General features: G+C 47.3%; 1 pseudogene; it reads left to right on the forward strand.

Moving 5' to 3' along the window:
- Positions 1–2,191: 2,191 nt before the first annotated feature.
- On the forward strand, positions 2,192–7,670 carry LOC125527042 (annotated as a pseudogene).
- The last annotated feature ends 2,096 nt before the right edge of the window (positions 7,671–9,766 follow it).

Below are 9,766 nucleotides of genomic sequence, written 5' to 3' on the forward strand. Positions count from 1 at the left end.
GGAGCAAAAGAATCGGGACAAAGGATTAAACTGGGACATATCCACAAGTATCCAAGACGCATCCAACATGTATCCAGATTTTCTTTTCCTTCATTCTTAATGTCAATTCTTCAGATTCCTGTTTAGATACGGTATCAAATATGGATACATATTCTCAGTTTGTAGAAACATGTATCCTGCAGGTGTACGATCGACCTGTGTATGGAAGCACTGAACAACTGTGTATGGAAGTGTCACACAGCATGCTGCTAACTTTTTAGTCCTCTTCGAGGACATATTCTATTTTGTCATAGTAGTTTCCTCTTATAAACACAAGAATTTTCCATTGACTCTACAAACTGAGAGGCCTATTATATTTGTTTTGAACCTCATCCTCATGTCCACTAAGAAGGAAGCCAAATTTCAAGAAGGAAGCCAAATTTCAGCGCTAACCCATGTTTATTTCTCAATTTTCTTATTGTAGGATCCAGCTACCGCCGGCCATGCAAAGCAAATCGGTAGGATAAGATATACCTTCAAATATACTAATTCATTTTATTTCTTTGTTTTACTATTTTTAGATGTCCAATAAGTCATGTTGTCATATAGCAATCCAGTTTTTACTGTATTCCTGTAGCCTTTCCCTACTTACTAACTTACTTTATGCATAACCTATTTTGTGCAGGTATGGTATTAGAACCAAGGGATTCACATTGCGCATGCTTTGGGCTCTTGCCAACCATCTGCCACTTTTAGCTCATATGTTATGCAGTTACTCGAAGCGTGGGTCACATGTGTTGTATATTAATTTTTTTCCTATAGCCTTTATACCATCAGAGCTATATTTCATATGCTACAATTTTCCGAAGCATTCATTTTTAGTGAGTGTGATTTAGATTACTCTTTTCTTTATCAACTGATTCTTCTTTTTCATGAATCCCCTATGATGCCTTTTGTATTGGTAGACAAGTCATTAGGTAACAGTTTCGGCTGGCTAATTATTGGCTAGTTTTCCTCCATTATACTCGGTTAAATACGTTGCTCCTTCCTTATTCTCTTATTGTAAGTCATTGGTATGGGCTGTTCTACTACCCTCCTCACCGTGAGTCACAAAGACACTCTTCAAAGCCTCCGAATGAACTATTGTTGTATGCTGCAATTTCAGTAGTTTGATGAGCTTGGAAATGAGAAGATGGATCATTGTTTACTTTCTTCCACTCAAATGTCTCCTTCAAATAAATATAACACATTACACATTTCTATTTTTTTCATATCTCTTTAAATCATTGCTGAATTTACCGCTGCAACGCGCGGGGTATAGACTAGTATCCTACAGTTACTCCACCCCCACTTCTCCTACCCCCCCCCCCCCCCCCGCCCCCAAATACGTGCGATGATCCACATACAAAACTACAGCCACCCACATCTCCAATTCGAAGCTGCCAAAATCATATACCGTTCCTACGGATCTGGACAGAAACAAAAAAGAACAGCCCTAAAAGAAAAACCTAGAAAATATCTACAAATGGCAAAGAAAAAATTGGAGGACCAACAGAACGGCCGGATTCTTACTTCGAAAAATGCCGCCGCCGCCGATCTCCCGCATAGGTAGACGCCGCCGTCGCCGAACTCCCACAACGGGCTATCCCCGAGTCTCAGCTGCCACCAACAAGACACGAAGAGAAATGAAAAGAGGGGGCGATAATACACGGGCTTCCTATATCCAACGCAAGTGGGCTTCATCAGCAAAAAATGAAAAACAAGCGCGCGACAAAAAAGAAAACAGGCCATGAGCGGGACAATAGATGGGCCGTGCCTCCCGTCGTTACGAAGCTCTCCAGGACGAAAACGCGAATCGTGGCGTGGCTCAATTGGACGGTCAGAAAAGTGAATGAGGCCAATCTAATTCTCAGCTGAATGAGTTTTAGCAAATCCGATTTTTTAATACAGTACTAAATAAAAATGTTGAGTCTCTCTTGGACTCGTCGCGGCGACGTGGAGGCACCACCCACCCCATCCCCAACCTGGGGTGGCTGCTCCCTCCATGGCCTCGATATTGAGGTGGTGAGACAGAAGGAAACTGTCCCTGGCGGCAACGGCAACGGGCTAGTTGCAATCCCTTCGTATTTCTAGGGCGCCCGGCTGGGGAAGCGGCAAGATGGAGGCTTCCCCAACTTGGGGTGGCTTCTCTCTCCATGGCCTCGATATTGAGATGGTGAGGGAGAAGGACACTGTCCCTAGCGGCAACAGCAGCAGGCTAGTTGCAATCCCTTCGTATTTTTGGGGCGCCCGGCTGGCGAAGCGGCAAGATGGAGGCTTCCCCTTGTACACGGGCTACTCGGCTGCGAGGGCCTTGGTCGGAAAGGGGGCAGGGGGCATGGCGGATCTGAGAAGGCTGTCCCGCGAGGGGGAAGACTTGCTGGCGGAGATGTTTGCTAGCATTAGCATTGATGGATGAGGTGACGCGGCGCGGCCCAGGTTGGTGCAACTGCGACTGTCGCCGCAGCTGGCACTGTGGAAAAGCACGCAGCATGCAATCGGCAACGTGCTGCCCACTAAGGGCGATGGGCTGGTCCAAACCACGCCGCAAGTTCTCGCCTTGCTGGGCGCCACTGATTGGCTTGAGGCGATGACAACAACCAACGCCCTATGCGAACCTACTGATTTTGGGGCCTCCGACGTGCGCACCCTCTTCTCCAACTACACGGGCTCGCCGACGCCCGCTCGCTACGAACCCCTAGTGGCCGGCAGGGGCGTGAGGCTGTCGTCATCGGCTCTACATCCAAGCCAAGATCGCGCTGGAGGCGACGCACAGGACGCTCCTCAAGGACCGGTCGGGGCGATGGACCGCCACGCCGCCCAGGTCATGTCACTTTGTGCGAGAGCAGCATCCTAGGCATGGGGGCCGAGGCCATAGCCCGGGGCTTCGATGTTGGCGCCGTCACAAGCGACCTCGTCTTCAGCTCGCCCGGCACCGATGTCATCGATGTGGGCAGCGACCTGGTAAACTCCGAGGTCATGAAAACTCGTTCCTCAACGTGGCCAACATCGCCGCCTCAGGCGTGGTGAGCGAGCCGGCGCTATGGGCCATCTACAACGCCTATGCTGCCACGGGAGCTCAAATGTACACCTAGAGGTGGCACGAGCCTGTGGCCCGGATGTGCATCACCTTGTATACTTGGCACCTGCACAACGACAGGCACATGTTCCTCCGCCGGGCCCTCCTAGGATGGCCCAAGGCCCGCAAGTAATTTGTGACAGAGGGAGTACTACTACTATTTACTCCCTCATTACATAGTTTTAAAATTTGTTTTTATTAGAAGAAGACCATTGACCAATCTTACTGGAAAAAATATAGAAACATTATGACTCCAAAATTAAGTAAATCCATTTTTAAAAGTAATTTCATGATATACTAAGTTTGATACTCCCTCCGACCCAAGTTAAAACTCAGATTTGTCTAGGTACGGATGTATCTAGTCACAAAGCAGAAGTATATACATTCGTATCAAGACAAATCTGATTCAATTAATTTGAGTCGGAGAAAATATCATATATACATATATATTGCTAATCTAAAAAATGGTCTAATTCAAAAGCAGAAGTATCCTTTTTCGTGGATGGAGAGAGTAGTTGATAAGCTTTTGCGTGCATCAACACTGTGACGCATGTAGATGATGTATTCTGGTGACACATTTATAGATGATGTAACCATGTCACCCACTGGCACTAGGTTTAAGATGGACCACCTATAGCCCGCTTGAGCGATGCATGTTTCGGCTGTGCATATCCACTTGACCTCGCTCCAGCAATTGCGGATCCTGGATAGTAACACTTGTGGTCACCACTGGGAATAGGATTCCGATTTGGGCGTTCCACCGGACCTATGTTAGACCACTTATAGTGGGAGTACCTTAGATATTAACATTACACACCGAATATAAGTTTGCTTATGTGACAACTGTTAGTGAGAAGAGATGTGTTTATTAGAGTTGTGTCGAATATTATTGTACAAGGTAGGTTACAGTTGGACTTGGTTTTGAACTATGTGTTGACAGGGTAGGAGTTGTGTCCTAATATGACACTTGTATCCTAGGCCTCTCATATATATTGAGGGTAGACACACGATGTAACCTATGCTAACATAATAGCACGGGCGCGCAGGGGGAGCCGGCGGTGTGTGTCGGTGCCCGGGCGGCCAAGGTGCGGTATTGTGACGGTGTCATGGGGTGGAGCGCCCGTAGTCAACCCTGGTGATGTATCCATGATGGTGAACCTCGTTAAAAAATCTCGGTGTCATGCTTGTGTGATTACTTGATCCTCGGTAGATCGACGGAGTGCCTCGGATTTATTCTAACAAGGCTCCAGCTTGCCATGCATTCACGCCGTAGCCCCTCCATTAGCACAGAGTGAAGTCGTCCATCAGACTCCAGCTCCATCTTTAACATGACTCCATGTAGCTGCGCTATGCTATCACCACGCCTGGTCGACTTCAAGCTCTCATGTGCGCACTGCCTTGAATCAACCCCGCGTCATAGTCTTGTCGAAGCTGCACAAGCCCTTAGCATGCACCACATGTTTCCACAACCCAGAAGTCTAATGTACATGGAGGTTCGATGCATGCATGAATTCAAGTGGTGAAGAATATTCGTCAAGGTGGAGTTTGTCAGAGTTGTGTTGAATATTATTGTACAGTTGGACTTGGTTTTTAACTGTGTGTGTGTGTTTTTTGCGGGGAGTTTTTAACTATGTGTTGACAGGGTAGGATTTGTGTCCTAATAGGACACTTTATCCTAGGCCTCTCATATATATCGGGGGTAGACCCATGATGTAACCTGTGCCAACATAATAGCACATGCGCGCAGGGGGGAGCCGGCGGCATGCGTCGGCGCCCGGGCGGCCGAGGTGCGGTATTGTGATGGTGTCATGGGAAGGAGCGCCCATAGTTAACCCCGAGATGTAGCCATGATAGTGAACCTCATTAACAAATCTTGGTGTCATGCTTGTGTGATTGCTTGATCCTCGATAGATCGACGGAGCGCCTCGGATTTATTCTAACAGTGTTTGTGGTATTATAATAGTATGTTTTTTGCTACATCGCACGAGTGCTACAATGCGCGTCATGTTCTGCTACATCGCACGGCCGTCGTATTTTTTGCTACATACGACAACCAGGGTTATAAATTGCTACAACCGATGTCCCATCCGGCTACAAATGACATAGCGTGTTGCTACATCACATGACCATCGCATTTCTGCTATAATCCGTGTCACTCATCCCGCTTCAACCATCATCACAAATTGCTACAACCGGCAGCTCGGCAATCTGCGATGGCTTAGCGGTGAGACGGTTTTTTTTAGAATCGATGCTCGAATTTTTTGTAACGGAGCGAGCAACCGTGAGGTGAGCCGGACGAGCTGCGACATCAGGCATGAGCGGCGGCAACTATACTGACGAGCGGTGGCGATGGCCACCGAAGCTGCAACCATGACTAGGACGACGGCTGAGGGCTGCGACCGACGACTAGGACGGCCGGCAAGGGCGGTGGCTAGAGATGAAAAAAGAGGCGATCGGATCGCATCATATATATCATTTCGTATATCATGGCAGTAAAAACACATTGTATTGAACGCTCTCGGTTATGACGGTGTGCATTCCTTGCAGCAGGAATCAAACTGTGACGCCGTTGAGAGGAGGAGGGGGGGGGGGGGGGGAGGCCTTGGGGGGAAGGAGATAGGAGGGGGGGGGGGGGGGGGGGGGGGGGGGGGGGGGGGGGGGGGGGGGTGGACGCCTTGGAGGGAAGGAGATACGACGGTGAGAGGAAGGTGTGGGTTGAATGGCATGGTGTTGAGGGGAGGCGTCAGTGATACTCATTACGGGGAAAGCTGGAGGCGACGATACCGTCACGAGGAGAGCAGGCCGGGCAAATGAGATGTGAGTGCAAGCATTGTGCCATGTAGTAATACTTATAGAGTGAATATACTATTTTTAAGATGAGAATAAAAGGAGCGTCTGCTTGCTTTAATACGGGAAACGGCTGTATTTTTAGATAAATGTAATTTACATTTTTATATAGTGAAAATTCTGACATACCCTAGCAAGTCATTTCCAGAGAATAGTGTATTAAAACTCGGATGCGTCTCACTCTACTAAAATGCACGACGCCACTCACTCTAATTGAAACGGTCACATGCTCGAAGCGAGCAGCTGATCAATGAATATATATTGTATATAGGCTGATCTTATTTTTTAATTAATGTGTTTTATATTCACTTTTGTACATTAGAGATAAAAACTGATGGCTTTGGATGATGCTTTGAAAATATGAATTGACAAAGCTTTATGATGGATAAACTAAAAAACTCATGGCATCCTGCGCAACTGAAAGAGATCATCATGGTAACAATTGTACTTCTTTATATAATTGTTACACATGAAAATAGAAACCAAGTATTTTCTGTACATGTTGGTTTTTTCAGAGTAAGAGAAAGATGGAGATGTATTATGTGGACGTTCTGGAAGAACTCTTGTCGAGGTGATGTTATTGGAAGGAGTCAAAAATTCATCGAGAGTTATATAAAGCAATACAAATATGGCGAGAAAGTGATACAATAAGAAGAAAACAATCAAAACGTGTGTGTCTTTCTAGCTAGCTAGTGCCACAAGCTTAAGCTTGTACAAAAACCACTGCTGAGAGGAAGCCAGCCTTGTGTTGATATGGCTATATAAGCTGCCGGGGAATACATAAGGCTGGCAAACACCACGAGGAGTCCATTACCTGCAATTTTTAATACAGTACTAAATAAAAATGTTGAGTCTCGCTTGGACTCGTCGCGGCGACGTGGAGGCACCACCCACCCCAACCCCAACCTGGGGTGGCTGCTCTCTAGCAGCATCCTAGGCATGGGGGCCGAGGCCATAGCCCGGGGCTTCGATGTTGGCGCCGTCACAAGCGACCTCGTCTTCAGCTCGCCCGGCACCGATGTCATCGATGTGGGCAGCGACCTGGTAAACTCCGAGGTCATGAACTCGTTCCTCAACGTGGCCGACATCGCCGCCTCAGGCGTGGTGAGTGAGCCAGCGTTGCGGGCCATCTTACGACGCCTACGCTGCCACGGGAGCTCGGATGTACACCCAGAGGTGGCACGAGCCCGTGGCTCGATGTGCATCACCTTGTATACTTTGGCACCTGCACAACGACCGGCACATGTTCCTCCGCCGCGCCCTCCTAGGATGGCCCAAGGCCCGCAAGTCCCCGGCGCGGCCCCAGTGCGAGGCTGACTTCGACGAGGTCTTCAACACCGACTTTTGCACCACCGGTTTCAGCAGGCCCCTTGACCCTGAGTACGCCTGCAATGGGGAAGAAACCTGCGACCACGTCCGGCGCTTCCTCAAAGTAAAAGGAGACCAAGACCACCTGCTCGCCGCCCTTTGGTCGTCCATTGTCACCGGTCCGCTGGAGTACGTCCGGATGGGCGAGGTGGACGAGCAACGTGAGAAACACCTCATTGAATCCTCATGCCTGCAAATGGTCCAGCTCTTCTCCAAGGGCCTCATCGACGAAATGGTCTGGCTCGTCGCCCATGCAAGCCACCATGCGTGGCAGGTGAACTATCTGTTTGAGGCCGCCATGTTTGGCAGCATCCTGGACGGGGGCGAGTTGATAGGCAAGCTCGATCGGGCAGAATAGGCTGTCTACCTGCATCCATCTTAAATTCTTAATTATATTCGACCGGCAGGCCTGCTGCTGTGATCGATTCGAACGTGGTTAATTCTGCATGCATGCATGTTTTCCTTTTCAAGTCTATATATCTACGTGCTCTATTTTCTTTCTTTTTTTGGAATCCCTTTTCTTTCCAATCATTCGATGACAAGTGGACATTCCACTTTTTTTCCATTTCATTCATCCCAAACTCAAAATATGTATGTATGCATGTATGTATGTTACTTACATTTTATATACATGCATCTACTCCTATTTAATTTACATGAGGTCGACATTGGTGTCCTCTTAGTGTCGATCGGCCAAGAAGCAAATCTCAGAAATGATATGTTTCATCTCCTCCTTACGACTATCCTCAAACACCATCTTAGAGATATCCTTTGCTTTTGGATATTTGCACTAACCAAGATTGCACTGTTGCTGAGTTCAAAAATTTGGAAATCAATACCTTCTTCAGGAGAAGGCTCACTCCTAACCTCCAGAAACAATGGGAGGAAATGAGAAACAGCATTAACAAATTGCAACTTAGTCCCAAGGGGGATCGGGTGTATTGGGGGCTCAATGGGAATGGTAGATTCTCTACCAAATCCATGTATAAATGGTTGGAAAACCCTCTTAGTGGCTGTCACTACAGATGGATTTGGAAGGCCAAAATTCCTCTAAAAATCAAAATCTTTATGTGGCAATTGTCCCAGGATGATGTTCTTACCAGGCAAGTTATGAAAAAAAGGAGATGGCCTGGGAACCCCAGGTGCTCGTTTTGCAATGAGGTTGAGTCCTCCAACCATCTATTTTTCGCCTGCCCGGTTGCTAGAGTAATTTGGAGATGTGTTGGAATGGCCTTGGGAACTGGCTTGTGACCGAACAATTACTGGCAATATTTCTCTTGGTGCAACACTTTCCTCCCTGCTGGAGGAAGGTATTATACTATGGGTCTCGCTGCTGTTTGTTGGGCGATCTGGCTTGCTCGAAACCGAGCAACGTTTGAGAAAAAACAGATTAAAACTCCTTTTGAGATTGTTTTCTCCATGGTTTCCTTTTTGTTGTACTGGGCAGGTTTGCAAAAGGAAGAGGGGCTCAAAGAGCTGCGAAGCGGGGCGGAGATGGTCAGGGCGAGCACAGTGCGGCTGATGAAGATGTGCGAAGCCGTGAGGAGGCCAATCGAGGGAGAATGATTGCAAGCATGGCTCTCGAGATCTTGCTTTTGTTGGGCCAAGTTCTGGCTTTTCGTACTTTTGCCTCTGTGCGTTGGTGCCTGGTTGTAATAGACTTCTTAGTGTTGGATGAACTATGGTGCTGTCAGGGTTTCGCCCCATGGCGTTCGTTACGATGACGAGCGAACGCAGTGGGTTTCCTGGCAGTGCTCGAACTCGCTGTACCTCTTTCCCTTTCCTCCTGCTGTTCTCGGTACTTTGTATTTCCGTTCATTTGCAATGGAAAGGGGTCATGCCCGGTTCGAAAAAAAAAATATCCTACTTGTGGTCTAAATCTTATATTTGGCCCACTCTGAACATGGTCCCGCATATTTTCCTTTTCATGTCTTCTTTAGGACTGTCGGTTGTTTTTCAATTCGCCCTAAGTTAAGTTTTCTGTAATCTTCAGATGACACATGGACATTCAACTTTTTTTTGATTTCATGAAAAATCATTTTTAGCGTGAAATCTATTTCAGGGCACCTCGGACATGGCAATTTCTGGCGGACTGCCGCATAGCCTTGGATTTCGAACGAGTGAATGAGATTATAAGTGTTTCTAGTCACACACACACACACACACACACACACACACACACACACACAAATAGATGAGACACATGTTTTCGTGTTGATTATATATGTGTGATTACAACGTCTAGAGAGATTACAGGGAGGTTTGGAGAGATAGAGCTTATCCCAAAAGACTAGGCAACAAATATGTTTATCTCCCATATTCAGTTGTACATGTTTATCCTAACATTCCACCTTACCAAAAAATTGTTCAAGTTTAGATTACGCCTGAAAGTCGATGAGTCGGCAATGGTTTAGTGAGGCCATCCATGACTTACCCTTCGAGGAGATAAAACGA

This window comes from Triticum urartu, unplaced genomic scaffold (assembly GCF_003073215.2).
Source record: "Triticum urartu cultivar G1812 unplaced genomic scaffold, Tu2.1 TuUngrouped_contig_2681, whole genome shotgun sequence".
Classification (NCBI taxonomy): Eukaryota; Viridiplantae; Streptophyta; class Magnoliopsida; order Poales; family Poaceae; genus Triticum; species Triticum urartu.